We start from the raw sequence: 26,255 nt of genomic DNA on the forward strand, positions 1-26,255 counted from the left end.
AATTATTCGTCGTAGCTGACTTCACACATATCGTCTTGTCCGGATCTTCATGGATCGGCAGGAGCACTGCAGAGTTACGTCTTATTCCATGGCTCTGTAGCTACGCCCCCCCCCCCACTTTTGCTATTTTTTAATCCAGGGGAAGGGAACCGTCCTCTGGATCTAAGGATTTGTCCTTGGGAAAGACCATTTCTGTTGTATTCACCTACTTGCTTTAATTGTGAGCACTTTTTGCCAAACATAAATCAGAGACATTTCCTTGCAGCCGTAGTTCATTTTTAGTGTGAGGGTCAGCGTAGTATGTTTAGGACACAAGTACAGTTTATATGTTTTGACGACATACTCAGAGTGATATTTAGTTTTAGTTTCCGAGGTAGGGAAACTCTTTAGTGTAGGGACAGAGAGGCCTTCATCCAACCTTTTTATTTTAATATATTACAACTTTGTGTCCGTGTCTCATTTCTGACCCCTCATATATGGTTTCAGGGGTGCGATCGGACTCAGTTGACACAAGCTGGTTATCCCACATGAAAAGAGTAAACATGTGCCTGACAGTTGTTAAATCTGAGAGAGTGGAGTCCTTCCTGTCAGCCCTTCTCCTGCCTGCTCCCTCAGGCAAGTCTCTCCCAGCCGTCTCTCCCAGGCAAGCCCTCTCGCTCTGCTGGCAGTCCCACCTTTTATTCACCTGTTAACTGGATGCAGATGCAAGTCCTTGATTTCAATTGCCTGACCATTATTACTCCCATTTGCTGGACATGCCTGACTCTTTTAATAGTACCCCTTTGCTGTCTTCTTCCTCGTCTCAGTACCAGAGTGGTGTGAATGAATGGGAGCGTGTACAACTCCTAGTCGCCTCTTCCTCGTCCCAGTTAAAGGGTGTGAATGAGTGGAATTCAAAGGAAATTACTGGTAAACGCCTATGAAGGAAGGGGAAGGGTAGGGTTTATTCTTACAAGGGAAAGGGGGATACCATGTCTTACCCAAAGGCATACTCTTCCCACTCCCCAAGGTCCCTCCACTGAGGTGATCCACCATGCATCTCCACCCCCAGGGTCAGGATCCAAAAGCGATGGCCCTTCCCTGGCCACCTGAGAAGAGGATACAGGGGAGTAGATGTGAGGATGCCCTCATGTACCTCACATCCCCTAGACCATCATCTCCCATAGGAGATGGGCTACATAACAAGTACCATTCACCTATGAGAATTCCAAGAGCATTCTCCAAGTCACCTCCCATAAGACCCCCTCTCAGATGACCGAGAAAGTCATATCTCGTTTTCCCTGACGTCCCCCAAAGTACTGTGAAGAAGAAGAGGGTGCCACTAGTAATGAATACTGCCTTTGGAAACAACCAATGTAGTACTGTGATGAAGAAGAATGAGTCAGGAGGTATACAGACTTCTTATGTGAAACGCCACTATGGTACTTGGACCAAGAAGATGTAAACGGAGGCACACCAGCCTTCTCAATAAAGCTGTCTCAATAGCAAGGCCAGGCAAGGTTAGGCAATTGAAACGAAGTATGCTCACCTGTAACCCATTAACTAGTCACAGGAGTTTAAAAAGGAGGGAGAAAGCAGCAACAGCAGTAGCAGTCCTGGGAGTGACAGAAGCAGACGTGGTTGTGAAGCCACAAGAGAAGATGAAAGGAGGCAAGACTGTGAGGGGAGCAGTTGTGTGCAGTGCTGCAGTCTGGAAAGCACCCACACACCGGGGACTAGGAAGGCTGTTGGTCATGGCAGGTGTGGCTTAGGAGCTGGAGCTCCTTGGAATAGAGACGAGGCAGAGGAAGGAGGCCAGCTGAGGGTCCATCCTTCCACCCACAAAGGAGTGCTTGCCCTCCTGGGGCACTGTGATAGTACTGGAGTGTGTGAGTAGAAGAACCCCTAGAAGCATTTCATGAAGTTTGTGGCAAATGCAATAGAAGGGAAAGTCTTCAAAGGAGAGCTGGTGAGTGAGAGGCTGAAAAACCCTGTGTGACTTTGATTGAGAGTGCTAGAGGAAGAACCTCTATGCTATCCAGTTTTAAAGTATACATTGTATCGGAGTGGTCATGTTCCTTCAAAGAAGGGAAGGGACGTTTCCGAAAGTTTCCATGTGAAATGTACTTTAAAGTAAACAGACTCTGTGTCAAGAAGGAAGACCTTTAGGAAAAGGGGAGCTGTGTGAAGCTGTGAAGTGTGAGCAAAAAGGCATTGAGAGAAAAGGGGAGCTATGCGAAGCAATGAAGTGTGAGCAAAATCCCCAAGAAAAACTATAAAGAATAATTAAGCATTGGGGTGGCCACCCGGTGGTAGATTGATCCAGGAGGGCTGCAGAGAACCCACCATAGTATAACAGCAGGGTCCCTATACATGGGAGTGACCCAGGAAACCCACAGAGATCCATCAAAAGATTAATCAGTGGCTGTGTATATGTTGAGAATAAGGTAAAGGAGGAAGATAGCAAGGCCAATGATAAAGGTACGGCTTGGACCAAGTTATTGTATGAGTATGAATGTTAAATGTGGAATGGCCATACTTTTTGAGATATCCTGAGTCAAAAATGTGGAAACAAATCTGCTACACTATTTATTTTCTAATGGTTTGACTATTCCTTTCATTAGAGAATTAACGATAAAGGGAAGTTAATTTAGTGACCATTATGTTCTCTCCCTTACACTGGAAGGTTGAGGAAAACGTGATACTCAAAGTAACAGTGACTTCGAAATAAATGTCTCTGGAAATAGAGTACATTGGTCGGACAAATACCTTAAGGAAGTTTACGAATTAACGTATTCTCAGTCTGAAATACTGTTAGCATTTGTGAACAATCTGGAGGCTGATGAGATAGCGTCATGGATTGCGGACAATATGTTTTGACTTATCATACAAACGGGATGCTATTCCTCGCTGGCTACGAGGTTCACTGCATTAAGTATACCATTTTGTCTACTCAAGAGTGCCATTCTTTGGATCAAAAATAGTTATAGAAATTGGGTGAAAGGCTGGAAATTCTCCAGCCCATGCTGAATGGCAAAAATTGCCAAGTATTGTTTAATCTAAGAACTTAAGAAAAATGTGGCACCTCTTGAGTACGTTTAAGATAAATCTAACCAGGTGACGTTAATATATGTGAGCAGAAATGGCAGAGTTCATATATGAAAAATTCTATTCCTTGTGAATTCATAAAGCAGCAGGTGAAGAACGCGAGGAGGCTTTCGACATTTATTTCGATGTAGATATGATTGAAGATAAAATACACAAACTTAAAGACTCCCGAGCTCTCGGCCCTAATGGCCTTGCCAACGTTATTGTGAAAAAAGCTTGCGAATACGACAATTCAGCAAACCGGTGAGATTCCTAAAACATGGAAACAAGCGATTTATTTCCCTGTTTATAAAAAAGGAAGTAGGATGGAGCCTACGAATTATAGACCACTAGCTCTCATGGAGTCAGCAGGGAAAATATATGCTAAAATAATATTGTCAAAGTTACAAAAATGACTAACCGATAACAACTTGCTAGATACCAACCAAGCTGGTTTTGTCACAGGCCTCGGGACTGCCCCCAACCTACATATAATTCAGGCTTTAAAAAAAACAAACAATTAAATTAAACAAACTATATATATAGCATTCATAGACCATAAGCAAGCCTTTGACACTGTATTCAGATTACTGTTGTGACAAAAGCTCAAAATAGCTGGGTGCCCGAGACACTTGCTTCGAGCCATACAACAACTATACATTGGAACTACTGTAAGGGTTGAGTTAAAGCGAGAGGGTCTATTAACACAAGAGATTGAGACCAATACTGGTTTGAAACAAGGATGCTTACTAGCATCTATCTTGTTCAACTTTTATATCGGAGAAATCAACTCCCACTTCAGTAAGGTTAGATCATTTCCACCTAAATTAAACCAGCAGCCTATAAAATAACTGCTATACGCTGATGATTTGATCTTACTAGATGAAACCCCAATAGGCCTAGCCAGAATGCTAGCAGCGATAAGAGCACGCTAATGACGACAAACTTCAAATTAACTCAACAAAATCTAATATTATGATCATAGGAAACAGAAATATCATAACAAATACATTTAAATGGTATCATGGTGGAATGATACTTGCCAAGCAGTATAAATATCTAGGCATCAGCATCAATGACAACCCTGCTGACATGCCATATAAGGACGATTTTATATAGAAAATTACCATGTTGTGCTCTCAGGCTAAATTAATGCAAGGCAAATTTGGTAAATACACATTGGTGCCAATTGTCATGTACTACCAACAAAAGTTAGTACCAGCAATAATATACAGGGCTTCTAGTAAAAATGATAGAAATGGGCCAAATTGGGAATTCCTTGAAGCGAAGTACTGGAAAGAATTGCTAAGCCTCCCAAAAAGCTTTCTGATGGTGGTGCTCCATCATGAACTAGGACTGGTATCTCTTAGATCCAAGTTGAGTGGGATTCTCTGAATTTATAACGTAAATGTGGGCTCGTAGAACAACACAAAAACACAGTAATAAGTTACATCTCGCAGGCCTTTACCATCAATGGAACTGATGCGTTAAACATATGGAAACAAAACTGTAGAGTAGTTGAATGCAGATATTGCCAGGCAGAAACCATGCCTGAAACGCTGAGACATATCATGATTGAATGTGAACCGCTGAGTGTGCTAAAATGTGAATACTTTATGAACTGTTTGAAAGAATATAGGAAAATGGATCAGGAAATGTTACGGACAAAGATATGCAATGCTCAAAGTATATCATTGAATTTAGCTGCAATACGATATCTAATGAATCCGGATCTGATTATATCGAACAGGCTGTATGCCATGTAAAAATATATATACTGTTCTGAACAAAATGATGTTAACATAAACATGATAACAAACAGTATAACAACTGAATCCATTGCAACTTAGACATCTATATAAAATCTGTGCTAAAATGAATACAATCTATTTGGTTCAGTGTATTTCATGATCCAAAATGACAGTCAGGGCAAAATTATTTCATTGTATGATCTGTAAAGTTTTTTAAGAATCATGTGCAGTGGAAAACTGGTTTTATAATTTTAATGTGAAAATGTTATGTATTTTAAACGTTGAAATATTAATGTGAAAATGTTTCTTTTTGTAAAAGTTGTATTACAACTAAAACAAATTTTTAATAAAAAAAAAAAATCCTTTCATAAACTGTTTCCCTCGCAAGTGGGTCCAGATTTTAATGCAGTCCAAAATTGCCTTCAAGTATCGATTGTCTGTTTTGGATTTCTCTCATTTTATGCAAGACTTGGCGGGACTTTCTCTAAATTGTCTTTTAGTTTAATCAATGTTGCTTTCAAAATGTTTACTGTGGCATAATTGGTTCTTTGATTATCAGCTTGATATATTCTTTCCCACCATTCCTCGGAATCCAAACCCACAATATGTCCAAGCGCAGGGAGAAGATGTATCGAGCGTAGTTCTTTTAAGTTTGGCCAGAATAACACCAAATGCTTTAGTGATTCTTCTTTCTAACCACACAACCGGCATTCATCTACAGCTACCTTTTTTAATATCTTTTTAGAGTACTGTTGTTGAGTGGTATGTTCAGTCTGAGCCATATTAGTATGTTCCACCCAGGATTGTTAGGGAATTTGTTCAAATATTTTTTGGTCACATTCGGAAACCCAATGATATTTTTGGATAATGTATGAATTTTAGACGTTGCTCTTTTTTCCTCTGTTTTTCGCCAGTCATCAGCCCATATTGTTTTCTTTACAAGTTTAGGATTTTTACACAGGGCTTCAGTTGATGTACCAAGGTAAGAGAGGAATGTTATACACTCTGTTTTCCAGTTCTTTGCTGTCCATTCATCTTCCAGTTTTTCTCTGAGTATTTCGAATTGTGGTGGACAGTCTTCTATGATCAATTTCCTGAATAGTGAGATTTTATTCCACATAATCTTGGAATGAGATTTGTGGCGGAATATTATATACTGGTCAGGATTTAGGTAAATTTAAAATTATTTTACAAAAATAGCACTGACACTGATCCCAAATTTCTTGTCGTAAACCTTTGTTTGTTTCGGCTCCATATATGATAACCGAAGTTACCTTTTGTTTGAAGTATTTTAGGATCGGTGTTAATGGGAATTTACCAAATCGTTTATTCAGGGCTACACCTTTTGCCGTCAGTTGATCTAATTTCTTTCTCACATTCTCAATCCAAGGTCTTTCACTTTGAAAGAATATATGATGACACCTAGATATTTCTGGTCGCGGTCCGGGCAGTGCCTCTCTTTATCTAGCATCCAAGAGTCTTTCATTTTGTTTTGTTTGTCTCCATATACCATGATTTTAGACTTGGATGCATTTATCTTTAGGACATTTTTGTCAACATATTTTTGTAGGATGGTTAGTTTCCTCTGCAGACCGACCTTGGTCTGCTCTAACAAGACCAGTTTGTCCGCGTATAACAACCATCCTACGGCCTCCCCATTAATCTTCGGAGGGAAGGTAGTGCTGTCTAACAAAACCTCTTTTATATCCTCAATGAAAAAGCTAAACAGGGTTGCCGGTAGGGGGCAACACTGCTTCAAACCTTTAGAGGTTTTGATCGCTCTTGATAGATTTCCCAGTTGATAAAGCTTCACTTGCATGTTGGTATTTGAATACAATTCTCGAATGATATCGAGAAGATCACTTGGGCATCCTTTGTTCTTTAATTTCTCCCACGGTAAGTCACGGTCGATGTTGTCAAAAGATTTATGGTTGCGAACACTAAAACACGAAAAGGATAGGGCGCATCTCATTGAATAAATGGCTGAATCCTCAAGTGTTCCAACAGTCAGCTTTCCAGCTGTCATGCAGGCTAATCTTCTGGCTCTAATTCTGAGAGTTTGACACTAAGGCTCTGGCAAGCCAATCCCAAGACTGCTTGCGTTGATAGTTTCGGTTGCATTGCGTTGCTCAGTCTTAGAGTTATTGCACTGTATGGTTATTTTTATTCTTTGGCGTTCCTGATTCTCTTTGTTAACTTGACATTTCTGGTCTACTCCACCTTTGTCGTCATCACCTAAAGTGCTTGTGGATAGAACAAGCTATTAGGCTTTGTTTTTACCAGTTTTATCAATGGAGAAATTGCAATTCGATCCACATGCCCACCTTCTTCCTGGTTGCTATCTTTGACCTCGAATCCTAGAGCTCTTAGCTCTTCTCTAACTTCGAGGATAAGAGTGCACTCAATGGCTGACTTCATGGTGATTGTAACTTTATCATTCATATTTTCGTCAGGAAAGGCGCAAATCTTTGTCCTTTGATATTATTGCTCTCAGTTTTGGGATGTGATGCATTAAAATCATCAAGTTCGTACGATTTTAAACTCAATCTATCCTCGCATTTTAATATTCTTTCAAGGAAAATGAGGTTCATATCTTCGTTGTCTCTTTGAAGTCCACAATCCCGTTCTCTCTTTATTTTTTTCTACAGGGTTCAGCCGAAACGGTGGTTGCTCAATATGGTGTGGATTGTTGGTGTTAGGAAAGATTTCGTAATTGTAGGTAATTTTCCTTCCATGTGGCAACCCCTAAACTTTTTGCTGTTGTTTTTCACCTTGTTCTCGACTTTGCCAGAGAAGTGCAGCCTTCTGCCGCACTCCTCTGGGCTTTCGCTCCTTTCTTACGGGGAAACTGACATGCCCTTAAGACAGTCAGTACCGGGAAACGCTTTTTTCCGTAGTTTCTTTTATCATGTTGTGGCTTTCGTGCAACATGACACAAGAGGGCACTGTAAGCTAAGTTACAGCTCTCTTTGGTCTCTCGCCTTCTACAGGCCTTAGATACTCGTTTAGGATTGTATCTGATCGGTGCAAGTGATTCAGGGACGGGAATGGTGGCAGCGATCCTTTCTTGTGTTTTGAGCTCCTTTTGGCATTCTGGGCGCGTTTCTCGCGCTTAACCCAAAATGGTGGCCTGGCTCCCAAAATGGCCAGACCACGAGGCTCCTTTGTCCTGTCCTCTGACCGTCTTGCTCCCTTCACCTTCCCCAGGTCGAGCCGACCCGGGGCCTTCCTTATTTGGGCATGTACTTTCCTGCGAAACACGGATGCTTTCGCGGGCTTCTACATGTCTTGTGTGTGCCTCCAGGATGTGGGCTGGGATGTCTGGTCCCAATACACATCCTGGGTGCCAGAGAGTCTAGGGTGGTGTGAATGCCTGGGACCACCGTGGTCCGTGATTGGTCCACGAATGGTGTGAGTGTTGATGAGCGGATCTCCCATTGGGTCCCCTCCGTTTTGACGCGAAGGGAACTGTGGATAAGAGGGGGCTGGAAACACCACTACCATGTCGATCTCCTGAGTTCTCACAAACGACGGAATACAGGAGCCAAGTATCCTGCAACCAAGAGGCTGATATGAGGAATCGCTGGTGACCATCTGGAGGACTTCCCCTCTGCACTGCTGTCACCTTGTAAAACCCTTTTTACCTTTGATCGAACCAGAAGGCCTGTACTGGTACTTCGACCCTTGGAATAGCGGGAACAGCTATTCTCGCCATCTTCACCATCTCCTGCCAGTAAGCCTTCGGAAGCGTTTCTGGGCCATCCAGCTGACTGACCAGCCTACACGGGAGTCTTGCTCTGTAACCGCCGCCAGGTTGTGTAGTATTTGGAGTCCTTGTCACTCTCACACGCTTCGTACACTTGGCGTTCCCAGGTCTGAAGTGAGTAGTGTACATTTGGCTCAGATACACACGGCCGCTCCGTTGCCCTGCTGTGGTAACAAACTGTGCGGGTTTCTTCGATTGGGACGTCTTTTTACTCAACACGACGACGAGACGTTCCCTGCTCTTCTGAACGTGCCAGCTACTGAAACTGACGCGGAGAAGCCTGGGTCTTCTTGCATCGGGGACCGGTGAGTAGCATAGCTAGGAACTGGTCGCCCTCCTGCAGGGACCCATAGCTTTTCCCCGCTGTGTCAAAACAGCATCCTTTTCCGTACTCGCGCTCTGCTTCTGCCCACAGTAGAGGCTGCGCTTGAGTCGCGGAACCTGTTCTTCTTCATTTGTGCACTTAACTGAACTGCCTGATTTCCTTCGAAGAGGCTCCCCTTTTGCCCGTTGGCACCAGCGTGTGCAGGTACTTTTGAGCACAAGGCTCCACTCTTCGCAGGGCTCGGACTTCCTTTTAGTTAGGTGCCTCTGAAGGCGGACTGGGTCTAAGCATTATTTCGCACTGCCTGTTTTCCTTCCCTTTTAGGTGGACTACACATTTCGTGCATCTAACGCTTGAGACGTGTTGTATTTGTATACATATGGTATTGGTATGGTATGTGTGGGTTTACTATCATTATATTGTGATTTTCTCGCTACGGTCATTGTTTTAAAGTCCTTGGAATAAATGTGTATATATTTTTAATATATCACCTGTTTGGAGTAGTTTGTAAGTGTCCTTGCTTTGGGTGCTCATTGCGGGCTTTCAGTCACCCTCACCCCTCTTGAGACCTAGTCTTGACCGCCGCGATCGCTACCTTGATTGGTCTGGCTCGTCCAGAGGTTACCCTGTTCCAAGTAATTAGGTTGGCCTTCTGAACTTCTGCGCCACCAGGACAGAGTTCAGAAATCCGTCTTAACAAATTGGTTTACAGCGGTGGGATACGACTGAAGGTATCCAGTGTTGCGCACAAACTAAGGCACTTCAAGTTATTCCTAACAGGACACGTAGTGAATTGTTGTAGTATAACTTTAAAAAGGCCATAGTCCTATCTAACAGTATGGAAACAAATACCTTGTTAACTTTAAATGCTTCCAAATCAGAAACATTGAAAAAGATGTGTGCGGAGAGAGGCGTTTCCTCTCAAGGCACGAAATTGGAAATGATCCAAAGAATCGTGGCGTGGCAAGAAGCGCAGCTTGACGCTATAACTTATGAGGACAGTGCGGAAGGAGGTGGGGCTGCTCTCACTGGTAGAACCGACGGTTCTGCCGCTGCACTGATCCACCGCGACCACGAGGACAGGGAGGATGAGATGTCTAACGTTTCCTCTGCCAGTGCTGATGGGGAGGCTATGCTTGAATTCAAGAAGCAAGAGCTGCGGTTTAGGCAGCAGGAGCTTGAATTCAGCATAGCCAAACTAAAAATCGAACAGGCAGAAAAACAGAAAGACAGGGATCACCAGTTGGAACTGGCCAAGCTTCAGGTTGCAAATGGGTCCAAGGGTCCTGGACATGGGTCTGGGTCCTCCTCTCATCCACGGTTTCCGAAAGATCTGCTCAGTGTGTATGAGGAAAGGAATGACATTATGGACTGACTGAATGCGTTCGAGTATGCATGCGAAGTTCAACAAGTTGACAATGCTGATAAGATTGCCTGGTTACTCAGCAGACTGCCCCATTCTGGCTGTAGTGCCATTATGGAAATGTCGAAGGCTGAGCAAGCTGATTTTGCAATGTTAAAGCAAACTCACATTTTAAAGTTTGGGAAGACTCGGCCCAATATTTGAAACGTTTCAGAGAGTATAAGAAAAAGGAAGGTGGTACTTGGGTATCTTATGTCACTGAATCCTTGAAAAACTTAACTGGCTGGGTCGAAGGTTGTAAGGTTTCTACCTTCGAAGGCATGATAAATCTTGTCATGCTGGAACACATTTTTGCATCTTCTTCCCCGGAGCTTAAGCAGCATTTGGCCGATTCGAAGGAGATAGATCCTAAGAAGCTGGCCATTGCAGCAGACTTATGGGTGTCACATCGAGTGTCCCATAAGGACAAAACTCATCCTGGTAAGCAGGAGGAAGGGAAAAAGTCCAAAGATAAGGAGGGTGGAGAATCTGATAAATCTTCTTCTCAAAAGGGCCACAAAAAGAAAAATAAGGGTAAGATACAAGAGAACTCACAGGGTAGTGGAGGTCAGCCTCCGAAACAGAACTCTGGTTACAATAAGCCTCCCTATGTAAACAGACCCAATGGATCTTGTTTTGCTTGTGGAGCAACTGACCACGTGAAGGGGGATCCCCGTGTAAGGTTAGACCTTTGGGGGTCCACTCCGCTAATCTGGCCTTCTCCTCCTACGAGGAAGTAGAGATTACAGGAGCATCCTTCTCCTCAGACTCATTTCCCAGCGGGATAGAGGCTGAGGTAGTTTTAGTTTCCCTGGGTTCCTGGGAGCCTAAAGTCGCAGAGGCTTATGCTAGGATTCCAGATAATACCAAGCACTACTTTAAAGACAGTGTGCTGATCAATGGAGTAGATACTCCAGCTCTTAGGGATAGTGGGTGCAGTCGCACTGTAGTGGATTCTACATTGGTAGACTCAGAGGAAGTTGCCAGAGCTACTCTGATGCCCACTAAATTGGCTGACGGCCCACTCCGTATGTTCCCAGTAATACCTGTAAATCTTACTTTAAATGGTACAGCAGTCAGGATTCCAGTGAGCATTCAGAGAAACGTCCTGGGAAAGGTCTTGTTAGGTAATGATCTCAGAGCTTTAGGGCTCGTAGGAGACACTGCCGAAAGACCCTACACACGGTCTCAAGCACGGGCAGCATTGGCCAAGACCAATACGCCGCCCCAGCCGAAGGGGAAACCCAAGGCGAAAGGAGTCGACAAGTCAAGACAAGGGAAAGAGAATATTCCCCCGAGCTCGCCTACCACTGCGGTGGAGGAAGTTGGTCAATCGCCCGGGCCTGACGAGGAGGTGGCGATGCCTGAAGTATTTGACCCCAACGACCATCCTGAACTAAAAGACTTGTTAGTTGAAGGAGGTCCTGATAGGGACGAATTCAGTAAAGGCCAACGTGAGTGCCCATCTCTGGAAGGCCTAAGGAGACAGGCCTGCTCCCAGCTTGAGGGTGAACCTCCTGGGACGCATAGGATTTATTGGGAAGGTGGACTCCTGTATAGTGAGCCCACAGAGTCTACAGAAGGAGACCATAGGAGGTTGGTGGTTCCCCTTGCTGTTAGGCCCTTCCTCCTGCAGTTGGCGCATGAAGTTCCCCTTGCTGGTCACCTTGGTATGAAGAGGACCAAGCAAAGGTTATCCATGCACTTCTACTGGCCCAAGATGGGGGTGCAAGTAGAAAGTCACTGCAGGAGTTGTGCCTCCTGCCAGTTGTCTGGTAAGGTTGGCGCGACAATCCAAGCTCCGTTGGTACCGCTCCCAGTTGTGGGGGTACCATTTGAAAGGGTAGGGATTGACATCGTTGGTCCCCTTGACCCGCAAACATCCTCGGGCAATAGGTTTATCCTGGTGCTGGTCGACCATGCAACCAGATATCCTAAGGCCATCCCATTGAAAACTGTAACTGCCAAGTCAGTTGCAAAAGCTTTACTTGGCATATTTACTAGGGTTGGCTTCCCTAAAGAAGTTGTGTCGGATCGTGGCAGCAACTTTATGTCGAAGTATATGCAGGCTATGTGGAAAGAATGTGGGGTCACCTACAAGTTCTCTTCTGCATACCACCCCCAGACCAATGGTCTGGTGGGACGTTTCAACAGAACATTAAAGAGCATGATTGGGGCTCTGGAGGAACCTCGGAGAAGAAAATGGGATCTTCTTTTACCATGCTTACTGTTTGCCTACCGAGAGGTACCACAGGAGGGTGTTTGGCTTCAGCCCCTTCGAACTTCTGTTCGGTCATCCTGTACGGCAACCCTTAGCCATCGTCAAAGAGGGATGGGAGATGCCCACTCCCCCTGTTACTGCCAATGTAGTTGATTATGTGCTAGGGCTCAGAAAACGGATGGTACTTCTGATGGGCTTGGCTAGTGATAAATTGAAGGCAGGGCAAGCGCTGGTGAAACATTGGTACGACCAGAAAGCTTCCCTCAACTTTACACCTGGTCAGCAAGTCCTGATCATGAATCCCATAAGGCCTCGAGCTTTACAGGACAAATGGTCAGGCCCTTACACAGTGGTGGAGCCCCTGGGTGAGGTTAACTATTTAGTGGACCTTGGAAGGCCTGGACAGGCTCCAAAAGTGTTCCACATGAATAGGCTGAAGGCTTTCGTCCCAAGAGTCGAAATCGCAGCACTGCTACTGGCTTCAGATGTTGAGGAAGAGGAGTCGGAACCTCTCCCCGACCTGTTCCAAAGCGGTCCTTCAGATAGCTCCTTTGAGGGTGTCCGAGTGGCCCCTCACCTGACTTCTGATCAGCAGGCTGAGGTGAAAAGTTTGCTTCGGCAGTTTTCCCCCCTGTTATCAGTCGCCTGGTTTGACACCTTGGTGCAAACATAACATAGACACAGGAGACAGTGTACCTACCTAAAGTAGGGTATACAGGATGTCAGACAAAGCACGGTCTTATATTAAGACCGAGGTCAACAAGATGTTAGACCTTGGGGTCATTGAACCCTCTAGTAGTCCTTGGTCCAGTCCTGTGGTTTTGGTTCCAAAGGCAGGCACTTCTGAATTGAGGTTCTGCGTGGATTATAGGGCTCTGAATGCTGTCACCAAGACAGATGCACACCCCTTGCCTCGAACAGATGAGCTGGTGGATACTTTGGGTGCCTCCAAGTACCTCAGCACGTTTGACCTCACTGCTGGCTATTGGCAAATAGCTTTAGCAGAACATGCCAAGGAGAAGACAGCATTTTGTACTCCAGACGGCCTTTACCAATTCCGGGTAATGCCGTTCGGGTTAAAGAATGCACCTGCCATTTTCCAGAGGCTTGTGAATCATGTTTTGAATGGGTTGGACGAATTCTGTCTTGCATATCTGGACGATATAGCAGTTTTCAGTGCCACCTGGGAAGACCATGTGAAACACCTCGGGATCGTGCTCCAGGCTCTTCAGAAAGCACACTTGACCATAAAGGCTAGTAAATGCCAGATTGGACAAGGCTCAGTGGTTTACCTTGGACATGAAGTAGGTGGAGGGAGGATACAGCCTCTTCCCAGTAAAGTACAAGCAGTACAAGACTGGCCTACCCCCACTACACAAACCCAAGTGAGAGCCTTCTTAGGACTCACGGGGTATTACTGCAATTTTGTGGCAGACTATGGCACCATAGCTGCCCTCACAACTCCGAAGAAACCCAAGAAGGTAACTTGGACCGACGAGTGTGAGAAGGCCTTCAATGGCTTAAAAGACTCCTTGTGCCAGGCCCCTGTCCTCAGGGCCCCTGATTATCAAAGACCTTTTATCGTGCAGACGGACGCCTCTGACACTGGGATAGGAGCTGTACTATCACAAGTAGATGAGAAGGGTAAGGAACACCCTATTTGTTTTATTAGCCGCCAGTTTAAGGACAGAGAGCTCAGATGGTCCACGGTAGAGAAAGAATGTTTCTCTGTTGTGTGGGCCCTAAGGAAGCTGAGGCCCCACCTCTATGGGACCCACTTCACTGTGCAAACTGACCATAAGCCCTTAAAGTGGCTAATGAACATGAAGGGGGAGAATCCAAAGTTGCTTAGGTGGTCCATAAGTCTACAAGGCTTCGACTTCACTATTGAGCATAGGCCAGGTGTCAACATAGCAATGCTGATGGGTTGTCCAGAATGTTTAACCGACCTGAACAAGAGACTCATCCAGGGGTGGATTAGTTCCCCCTGTCCATAGTCTGGGAGGGGCGAGTGTTAGGAAAGATTTCACCCCTCACCCCTCTTGAGACCTAGTCTTGACCGCCGCGATCGCTACCTTGATTGGTCTGGCTCGTCCAGAGGTTACCCTGTTCCAAGTAATTAGGTTGGCCTTCTGAACTTCTGCGCCACCATGACAGAGTTCAGAAATCCGTCTTAACAGTTGGTCATATTGATTTTCACCGTATTGGGGTTCTTAGCTACTGATTGCCTCACGAATATTGGGGAATTAGGAGGTTCCTCTCTCAAATCGATTTTTGTAGTCAACTGCCTTTTTGCTCTGAAAGTGCGGAATCTTGGATGTCTTAGCCTAGCACTTTCTGACTTGGTCTCAATGGTCTCGTTCCTTTTTAGTGGGCTAATTAGAACAATTCTGGATTGCTCTATTGGAGTGACTACTTCATCATCGTATGTTGAAATCTCCAACAGGTCAGTGACACTTAAGTCAGGAGGCACTTGAATTGAAGCTTCAATTTGAGAGCGTTTTACACTATTCGTCTTAAGATTCAATTTACATGCGGGTCCAGCTATGTGCGTCACTGTGGCTAAACCGGTGGAAGCTAAGTCATCTATTTTAGCCTTTTCATCTGCTGCTTTCAATATCCTTAAAAACTTCCTTGAGCCACAAGTTTTCGTCTTTGCCCATTTTTTTTATATTTTTAGGGTTTTTTTGCGTCTGGGTAACTTTTCCTTTATAGGAACCTCTGGCGTTGGTCTCTGAATTCTGTTTAAAGATCAAAAAGGGGTTAGAGCTAATTTGATTACTTAACTGCTATGGATTTTGACCTTCTGTAATAGGCTGTGAATTGACTTCCGAGGTCGAACAAGCTACGTTAATGTGCATCATTGCAGTGACAATCTTCACAGATTGTGTTGCCGGAGGCACTTGATTAGTAATTGGTGGTTGTGGGAGGGTCTCGACATTGCATGGATAAGTGGGAGTCAAAGCCACTATTCCCTTATCTAGAATCTCGTGTCTTAAGGGCTCTTCATTCACCGTCAGTACAGATCTCGATGTAAAGCCGAGCTCTCTTTCCACTGGCAACGGTGGCATTTGACAATTGCCCCTGGTCATGTCCGGCTTGGACAGTGTGACAATTTTGCATAATCCTTCTAGAAATGTTCTTTTGTCTTCTTTTGCATCCTGCAACATGTCAATTAAAGTTTTCAAAACTACACTGTCCATTTCTCGTTCTCTCCCTCTTTTTTCCTTCACGTGCTCCATGAAATTCTCTATTGCAATCAATTTTGAATTCATAAGCGTGATTAACGTGGGTTGATCCTTATGGTTGTCAAATAAGGATTCATAAAGTTTTAATTAGGGCGCAAGTGTTATAGTGACTGGTGACATCACCGAAATGTGCAGGCTTTTTCCCCATTCTGGAGTAGCAATGCAAGGCTCTGGAGTATTGAGCTTGGATTCTTCACAAGCTGTTTTGGATTGATGAACAGTATGTAGTTGCAACACTTTTTCAAAGAGTTGTTTGGAAGATTCAGAAATACCTAATCTTATTTCAATTCTTAACCTAACAACGCTTTTAGTGTTAATTTTCTCTGGTGAGGATTGTCCCATTTTGGTGTTTTAATAATCATACATCTGAACATGCTCGATACTGTTGTAGCTTGAGGCCTTTCCATCGTACATAGAGGCCGAGGACGTCCTTTCTCCTTGAATGCTTTGGGGATCATTGATGGGCTTCCTCGAAGTCTCCGTCAACTCTTGAAATCCACAATTTAAGTCTGAGACATCTTAGGGGGGTGTTTGTGGAATAACCAGCTCCTGCACAGACAAGGTTTTATCCGAGTGACCAACTGGGACTGTAGTTAAATCAGTGGAACTTATATTGAGCTTGTTATGGTTCCTTATCAAGTTGTTTCCTTTAACTATAGTGACAGGTGGGGGTTTCAATGGTTCCACGCCAGTGCTCACAATACCAGACAACAGGTCCTCGTCAGTTGTGTCTTTTGATCCAGTTGGAGTAACTTTCATGCCTCCTACTTTGTTGTTTGTCCTAGCGGTTTTGCGGGTTCTTTCGCACGTGAAATCCTTCTTATAATCACGTGGTTTGAAATGCCATTTGAGAGTCCCCAAATCAGAGGTAGAGTAATTTCTTTTCTTTGCATAACCGTCACCTTTTTTGTCTAGCAGGGGATCTTTTTTTTTTATTTCATTTTTTATTTAACGTTCATTAGCCAAAAACAATTCTGACTTTTTACACACAGACACTCACAGATCACTTTCATTTACATTTAAAATGAACATAATGTCTTCAGATTCCTAAAACCAAATAAACCTAAAACAAGCAAAACCTACACAAGAAAAATAGATAAAGAGCTTTAACATTTTATCATACCTCATCCATCAAACCCCTAACTTGCCTTCATTCATGACACTACCCATTCTATCCATAAGATTCATGGACCTCAGGAGATTGACCACTTCAGTTGCAAGAAAAATCTCATTACCAGATGCTAGTCTCTCGCAAAACATGGCGGAGTCTAAGAAATGTATGTTATGAACAAATCTACTAAATCGAGCGACCCTCAAGGCCCACGTGCCTGGACATTCATTTAAGACATGTTTAGTCGAGTGCTTAAGACCCTGCTCGCATCCCTAGCAGATGTCGATGGAAATGCTTCTCTATCTCTTGCATGTAAAATTTCTAGTGTTGGCAGTATATGCAGCCTTATTCTGAGAAAGTCAATTTGCACACTTGGATCTGGGGACTTTCTCAGATATGAAGCCAGAAACGATCTAGGTTTATCTTAGATGGTGAGAGATGAGAAAAGCTTAAGTAATTTCATTAGCTCAATGGTTCATATCCAGTCGCCTCTTTTAGTGCTTTCTTTAGTTTGTAGCGGGTTCTGTAGCAGGGTATCTGCGTCCAAATCAATTATCCTAAGAATCTCCATAGATCTCTCCTTAAGAGCACATAAGAGCCGATTGTCTCCCTTCTGAAACTGGACCGACATATCCTCATAGAGGGACAGAGATGGAGGGACTAGTATTAATCTATAGCAGGGGATCAGTGTCTTTCGTTTTAATGTTAGGAGCAAGTGAGGTGCCCAGATTCGGACTGCTAAGGTGTAAAACGTCTTTGGCTTTCCATATCATAGGCATAGCTGGTGTGATGAGATTGTGAAGTTTAAAGGGTAACAGTTCAGGATTTTTCACACCTGTTGCATTAGATTCCTCCTCGCTTTCGAAACAGCTGTTTTCGATTGCATTAGTGTTTTCATATTCAGAACGGCGTACTTTCCAAATTGCTGCGTAAATTGTCTGAATTGGCGCAGTGAACCTCGGACATAACATACTGCGGAGAGAGTCTGTATTCAGGCTATTTGTGGAAGGGGAAGGCAAATCGACCTTGGCTACCTCTGACTGGGTAAACAAAGGAAGAACTTCCTTACTGATGTTTCCCAACCCCGACACATCCTGAGCGGCTTCAGTTAATTTGTGTGAGGTGGATGTTTCTAACAGGGGTTGATGCAGGGGCTTGGGCGCGATAACGTTGGCCGATCCGTGAGAATGAGCCGAGGGACTTTGCAAGCAGCACAAACTTGTGCTCGCTGGAAAAGAGTCATGCGTATTCTTAGTTTTTCCTTGCCCACCCAAACTTGCCACACCGCCTAGCACACCTTCACTGTTAGTTAACATAATTTTCAGTGATGCGCTTATACGTAGCTTACTCCTGGTTCTCTGGGCGTGCATTGGACCAGCATCTTTGTCCATTTACACGCCAATTGCTTCTCGTTACTTGCAGGTTCGCGGGTTGTACGATGCTTGATGTAATTGCTTCTCACACACGCTAACACTCTGCAAACACTCTGCAGACGCTCCTCTACGGAGTGGACGTTAAATGCAGTCTTGATAATAGTAAACGCTGCAGACAGACTCGGGTCTTGGCAAAACAGGAAAACCTCCTTCTGGCTTTCAGCTTCACACTCTGCAAACACTCCGCAGTGTTGTTTTTCTTCTTTGGAATGTGAAAGTTCATTAGAACTAATCTATAAATGTGGGGATAAAAGAAAATGAAGTATCAGTGTGGCCCCAAGGCAGGAAATTGATCCAAGAGGACCGTAGAGTCTCAACCATAAAGTAATATATACTGAGAAGATTTCCAGGCAGGGAAGTTACCCAGGAGAGGCACAGAAACCCAGTAAAGAAAATAGGAAGAAACAGTAATTTCTGAGGCTTGTGGAATCTGTGAACTTTAGCAAGAGGACACAGCTAAAGCCCAGGGCACCAGGTTGCGCAACCTGTAGTGAGTGGACCGTGCAGTCTGACAAATGCGCCACGACCAACGGAGCCCCATTGAACAAGTGAAGTGCCTGACAAACTAAAGTGAAATAAGCAAAGAGGAGCTATTGAGAATGGGGAAGGGAACCTCGAAGGAAACACATTGAACTGTCATGGTTTTGTAAGTCGAACATTTGTGTTAAGCAAGTTGAACTTTTGTGTTTAAAGATAGTGGGTTGAACATTGGTATTTTGAAAGTGAACTCTGTTGAATCAGAAGGGTCTAAGCTTGGGCAAAGGAAGACAGGGAGACCCATTGAAAAGTGTAAACACCAAAGTACTTTTTTGGGTTCGGAGAGAGGGGACCGGAAAAGCCAAATAAGGTACTGTGAACTTTTTGACAATCCTGTACTGAGGATTCACTTGTCAAAAGTTCACAATAGAGGATACACTTATCAAAAGTTAAGAGAAGCCTGTAGCACTTTGTAATCCCAAGTGCCTTGAACTTGGGGAAGGGAGTTACAGAAGACTCCATTGCCAAACTATTTTTACTTTGAACACTATTGAGCTTACCAAGTCCCATACACATTATTGTATAGAAGTGAGGACAAGCATAGGTCATTGCGCTCATACAAAAGAACTCCTACAGTTTTTATAAACTCTGCACTTGTTTAGAGAAGAAATTACTCTTACAAATTAAATCATAGAGAAAAAAATCTCTCAGAAATTTTTTATGTTAGAATTGTACGAGTCAAGAACATAAAAGCACAATTCAAGGAGAAATCAGACATCAAAATGGTTTGTTGGACCACAAAAGAAACAAACAAAGATATGTTTTCAACACACTGTACCAAAACATTTTTGGGACAATATCACAATAGTGTGCATGTAACAAACCCAACCTCTATGAGGGTTTGTCAAAGTGGCACCAATCAATAGTGTAAAGATTCAGAACAGGATTCTTAAAACAACATAGAACAACTTTAAGGACACAGAGAGAGTTTTGCATGTGTGGACAGCAATGGATGTGCTATAGTTTCATGGAAGTAGTGCGTCTACACCAGGTGTTTCGGCCGTCTGGAGTTGGGCTAGATGAGCCTCATCTTTAACACGGCCATCATCAGGACGGGACACCTCGGTGTCGATAGTCTGGACTGCAAAGAGTTTGAAGAACAGTGGCCCAGCAAGGGCGTCTAGTCGTCTGTGTCTCTGTGGGCTTTGGGTGGCGGGAAACCCACCGGCGGAAGCTCCTCAGCGCCTCGACGGTCAGGCCTTCTCCAGCGGTGACGATGCGGACGAGAGCGTCCTTGGATTTGATGATTCTTTTCTTAGGCAAACGGGAGCACAGCGGCTGCAGTCGGCGACGGCGGTCGTCGACAGTGGCGGACAACAGTCCGGGCGCTTCTCCTTGGGATTCCGCAGCAGTCCCCGTTTCGGGTCGGCAGCCTGTCAAAGGTCTGTCTACCAGGGAGCTTTGGCAAAGATCAGCTGTGCACGATGGTCCCTCGTAGCTCGGGAAGAGGGCGCCTTACCAGGTCCTCTCTGGGTCAGTCCTTGGAGACACAGCAGCTTTCAGATTGTGAAGGAGAGCAACAGCAATTCTTCTCGTCCAGCAGGGCTTCAAGGTCAAGCTTCAGTTACTCCAGTTACTCGTCGTAGTGGACTTGAGCTTCTGAACATGATTCCTAGCAGTGAGAGGTACCCAGATATACTGTTGATCTCCCATTCATTCCGCTGGGTGATACTCGAGCATCCAATCACGACAAAGGGCATTCATGCAGGTAGGCAGCCAATCAGGTGCATAGTGCATTCAGGCCATTCACTTCTCTCCAGACACTCACAACAAGTTGTGTGTATTGGGACAAGTACCCAGCCATTCAACACTCCACACTGAATTCATACCGATTTCGGGCAGGGCTGTCTCAGTCATTGTGTCGAACACCAGATACTAGACACCCACAACACAGAATGCATATTCGTCACACACTCCATTCACCCAGGTCCCACCCACAGGCGTACCCACAACATACGGTCGTTGAGAAGCCTCCAGCAAGTCTGGACAGCACTTCCCCACACTACCATATAAGGAACTTCCACCCAACAGCCAGTCAGGAGGAAGGGACAGACTCAGGGTTTCCCGGGACTTCAGGAAGATCAAGGTAACAGGCGATGGAAGGCAAGAGGCCATGGAGGCCATCTTGTCTCCATCCGGAATCTACCGATTCCAATGACAGGGCCTGGGCATCCCAAAATGGAAGACGCTCAGGGCACCAGTCAGTTCAGCACAGAGCTGCCACCAGCCCGAACCCTGCTCTGTGGGCCACACACAGGTGCCCAAAAACATACACTAAGGGCACAGGGTTGTACCCCCCACCCATGGGTGCCATAAGGGTATCCAATGGGTCTGTTCACCAAACCAAAAGAGAGAGCTGCCCCGCCAGGAGTCCCACATGAACTCCTGCGCGGAAAACATGACAGAACATACGATAAAAAGCAGTAAAGGACAAGGATACGGAGGCCCTGTCCCTCTGATGCATTTCCAGCATCACAGTCATCACTGATTCTCTGACAAGGCTCTTCTTGCAAATCACCGTAGGCAAAATACCATTCAGACCTCATACACACATGACACACATCTAACATCTCTGTCTCTGATGGTTTTCAAAACAAAAGTTCTAAACAATCTCACATTAAAAGTCCCAGAAATTCCATGGACTCCCAACTACCATAATACCTCAAGTACTGAGACGAGGAAGAGGAAGGAGTTAATGTAGATTGAAAGGAGCACAAAGTTGAACATGCGTGCTAGTTGTTTTGATGAAGTACAACTGCTTGAGACATTTAAAAATGGGGCCCACACTCAAGAGGAGAGAGCAGTAGAAGAAAGAAGCAGAGCCGGAGAAGAAAGTCGCTGAGTCTGTGCAGGCAGGACTGCGGAGAAGGACTGTGCTGGAGAAGGCAGCCACTTCCATGCAGCCGATCGCAAGCGTCACCTACCAGCAAGGCACGAGGCCAAGAGAGTCGCAGCAGACACCGTGGGTTAACCGTCGGTGAGCCGACAGCAGAGCTACTGGGCACATGGTTGTGTCGAGAAGCAGTGGTCTTGCCGGAGGTTGAACGCAAAACTACCAGAAGTGCTGAAGGAAGCCCTGCAGCGTGAGAGGCCATTTGATAGAGTAAGCTGCAAAACACTGGTGAGTCTTCCCGGAGCCCTTTTGGACCCCAGGGCCGTACTTACAGGCATGTAAGCAGATAAGAAAATGTTATACCAACCAAGTAAAATCCAAAGACAGAATTTGAACAAGTCCCACATATGAGTTATCAATGTGGAGAAATTTGGAGCAAGTGTTACCCCAAGCAAATTAATACTAATGAAGATATTAAAAGGCAGAACTTGAACAAGCCCCATGTATGAGATGCCAATGTGGTGAAGGTTGGAACAAGTAGTACCTCAAGCGAATGAAGTAGAAGCACAGTGAAGTAATAGAAAAAAGAAAGTAAACCTGAGAAGTCCTGGTGAGAGGAGCACATCAGGCAATGAACATGTGGGGAAGATACCTTGCAGAGAAGCATACCAGGGAATCTGCAAGAGCCCAGAAAGGGGATTCCTAGCAGTGGGGTATATCGGGCAATCCACGCTAATTAAGAACCTGGAAATCTAAGACATTGATGAAAGAAAGCCCAGGCAATCAAAATACCAGGCAGGTTTAAGTTAAATAAGGACTTTAAGATTGTGGTAAGAGACCTGGCAGGAGAGTGAGTATACCCGGGGATCTGAAGAACCTACTAAAGGATTCCTGGCATGGCAGTATATCAGGAAGTCCACTAAAGTTACAGAAGGAAGCTTAATTACTTTGCCAAACGCATATTAAAACAAGTATAACAGAGACTTTAGGAAAGCAGGTATTTGAAGTATTTAAGTTGAATAAAGACCTTTTTCCTGTTGAAATCAAAATACCTGGCAGAAGAATACACGCAGAGACACTTTTGCCATCCCCAAGAAACTGTTATTTGAAAGAAACACTTTTGAAATCTTACCTAAACAATCCAGGAGAAGGTAACCCCCCTCTGGATCCAAGGATTTAGCAATGGGAAAGACTATTTCTGTTGGATTCACCTACTTGCTTTAATTGTGAGCACTTTTTGCCAAACATAAATCGGAGAAATTTCCTTGCACCCTTAGTTGTTCATTTTTAGTGTGAGGGTCAGAGTGGTATGTTTTAGACACAAGGACAGTTTATATGTTTTCACAACGATACACAGACTGATCTATAGTTTCAATTGCCTAGGTAAGGAAACTTTCTTTAGGATAGGGAAAGAGAGGCCTTCATTCAACTCTTTTATTTTAATAAAGATGGGTGATGCTGAAAATACTACAACTTTGTGCCCGCCTCTCATTTCTGACCCCTCATAGTAGGCATGCAAGCAGAGATGGCTGTGTAAACGTCCTTTAATGTTTAATTCCTGAAATGCTGGCAAAATAGATTTGCGATTATAGGTCTTGCCACTGTAATGTGTGTGTGACCTCTGGGGGAACAGTCGCATCTCTAGGATCAATCCTATTCCTTTATTTATTTTTATTTTTTTCATAATGTTTATTTTAAAGATAACACAAAGGAAGCAGAAAAAACAATTACTACATCATAGCATATAAGCACAAAATATACATAAATTCATCAAAGCAAATATATTTACATGGGCAATGGGTTAGAAAAGAAGAGCGAAAAAAAGAAATAGTGCAGCCAAACATATAAATCATTAAATGCACCCCAATTTCCATCATATCTGTGGTGCTGTTCTTTCATATGAATAGATGTTCTCTTCTAGAAGGGAGCGACAAACTCAGCAGCCAATCATCCCCACAGTTCCTAGTGTCACTCTTCCAGAATGTTAGGATGTTAGGATGTTTTTCTTAGCAAGTAAGAGAGCTCTGTAAGCCAAAAAGAGCTTACCATTAGACAGACTAATACGGGAAGGAAATAAACCCACCACACCAATTAGTGGGACTCGGCACAGACATATACCCAAAACTCATTGGAAAACCCCAGCCCAAAACAATTACATTTTCCTGCCTAACCAAAACATATGCAAGGTGGTACCCATGTCATTTCTACAGTTCCAGCAAGAATGTTCACAACACAACTTGCAGGACCACATCTTCCAAAAAGACCAATATATATAGTGAGTAATCCGCTGTTGCGTTTAGTGCAGTTTCAAATTAACCTTAAACCTAACCGTCCCGCACAAATACGATTCCACTCAATATCTGTAATTGTATGGCCTAAGTCCGAATCCCTATTTCCCCTACTGTATTGCAAAGCCATCGTGAACTCTGAGGGAATAATAGGTTTTTATTAGGTGGAAGCTGTGAGAGAAAAGCTCTTGGACAAGAGCAAAACCGTAGGCGGGGCATGCATGGCAGCATTCGGAGGGGAGAACATTTCAGCTAAAAGGTCCCTTAACACACAATAACAACAAAATACTCCTACCCAGAGCTTATACAGACAGAGAAGATTAACCCTATTCGTCCTGGTTTTGAGATGGTTCTATCATAGTTCCATATTTCCAGTGACTATGCTGGTATTCAGTAACTGTACATTTGTACAGGAGTATTCCATGGTGGAGTTTATTCAGTTATGTAAGTTCACAAAATCCTGAAGAAGTCTTTGTGATCTCAGCTGACCAAATTACGAGCGTGTGCACGTTTGGAATGTCCTGTACTAGGCTAAGCATCAAGGAATTGGCATATAGCGATGCCGTTGTTGTTCCTGTTGCAGTTCTTGCCTTTGTTAGAAAATGTCTACTTTTGAAAGAGTTGACTGTGGCTGGAACTGCGGTTGTTCAAGGGGGATTAAAATAAAGTGCAATGTTACAAGCTGAGGGTAATGGGTGAGGATGTGGGAATCAACAAATCGGCTGGATCTTTCTCACCATTCTTGATACTTGGATGATGTAAACGCTAGGATATGAATAAATACACAATAAACAACTTAAACGCTGCACATTTTCCTCTTTGCAGAATCTGCAGTAGGGGAAATTGAGATTCTGCAAGTGCAAAATCTGTAAAATTGTACTTGTGTATCAGCAATTTATAATTTCCTAATTCGAATAATTTTTCTCTTTTGGTGAATATTTTTCTGGGCTGTTTTTAACCACTTCTCTACAGCAGGAATTTGGTTGTGCAATTAAAGTGGGTGGCACTAGAGCCTGCAAGTCCACATCTTCTGCATTCAGTCGGTGAAACATGACACTTGTTATGAAGGTGTGACACATTTTTAGCCTTTTTGATATGGAAATCATAAAAGGACTCTGGCCAATCTCATTAGCCTGACTGGTAACTCAGACCTTCATTTTCACTGCTATATTGTGTATTTGGGTTGAATCTGATGACATGTAAGGATACACTTTACTTTGTAAACATACATCTCAAGAGGTATACAGTGATGTCAACGAATAGACAATAACGAATCACTTTTATAACGAATTATGAATAACGAAACAAGGTCACATTTTCTGTTAAAAGTATATATGTGGGGGTGTGGTAAGAGATTAAAACAGGTGGGGAGGGCGTCGGGTGTGTTAATAAAGCTAGGGAAACAGGGTCTGGGGGCTCAAATAAAAAAACAAAGAAGAATGTGACATGTATTTGTTAAAATTGTTTTCGTTATTATTTGATTCATTAAGATCACATGGAACCATCTCAAGGGAATGTAGCCCACAAAGGCACACATTACTGGTATGTTTGTAACAGTAAAAACAGGTGATACTTACAGATACTGCCTGCTTTACTGCCCATCACATCATATTACTTGGTTGGTGAGATTTGCTGCTGGGGGCAATGCACTGGAATCCTTCCAATGGTAAATACTGCCTGATTACATAGCAGAATACCGCATAAAATACCACACGTGTACTTTCACACAAGAGGTGGGACTAGAAAGTGAGGAAGTTTCCCTGAAATTTGTAAAGATGTTTCCCCGTATTGAAGGGACGCTTACTGAGGGGTGAAAATGTTAACATGTTGAATGTCCACCTCCTCGCCACCTTTGCAATTCAGTGCACAGAAAGGTCAGTAATGCTCCTTTTCCGCATTGTACATTTTGTAAACTAGTGGTATGATCTAGGACTGTGCATAATACATTTTCAGCGATCTATGCTGCGAGTGCTTAACTTGGTTACTTATTCTGCATCGCAAAGGCTCAAAGGAAAGCAAAGCCTCCTGTCACCTCCAAAGAGTCCTAACTTAATGTTTATAGTTGCAGTTTGGTTTTTCTTGCGCCCAAAGACCTGTATATAGGATCCTGATTTATGGACTGAAGACTGCAAAAGTGTTCTCCATTTGGAGTTATTCACCCGGGCATTGTTACATAGCCACTTTTATTTTTTTAATTGAATTAATTTTATTGACTTTTTCAAGAACAAAAATAAAACGCAGTACGGCCAGATAAAAAGACATAAGCAAGACTTT

The 26,255-nt window shown here is 43.9% G+C and overlaps 1 protein-coding gene across 1 annotated transcript in view; it reads left to right on the forward strand.

The window, feature by feature from the left end:
* ATP6V0A2 (ATPase H+ transporting V0 subunit a2) overlaps positions 1 to 26,255 on the forward strand; it is a 721,136-nt gene that overhangs the window by 689,353 nt on the left and 5,528 nt on the right. The gene's annotated exons all lie outside the window — the stretch shown is intronic.

This window comes from Ambystoma mexicanum, chromosome 10 (genome assembly GCF_040938575.1).
Source record: "Ambystoma mexicanum isolate Mex_15411 chromosome 10, UKY_AmexF1_1, whole genome shotgun sequence".
NCBI lineage: Eukaryota > Metazoa > Chordata > Amphibia > Caudata > Ambystomatidae > Ambystoma > Ambystoma mexicanum.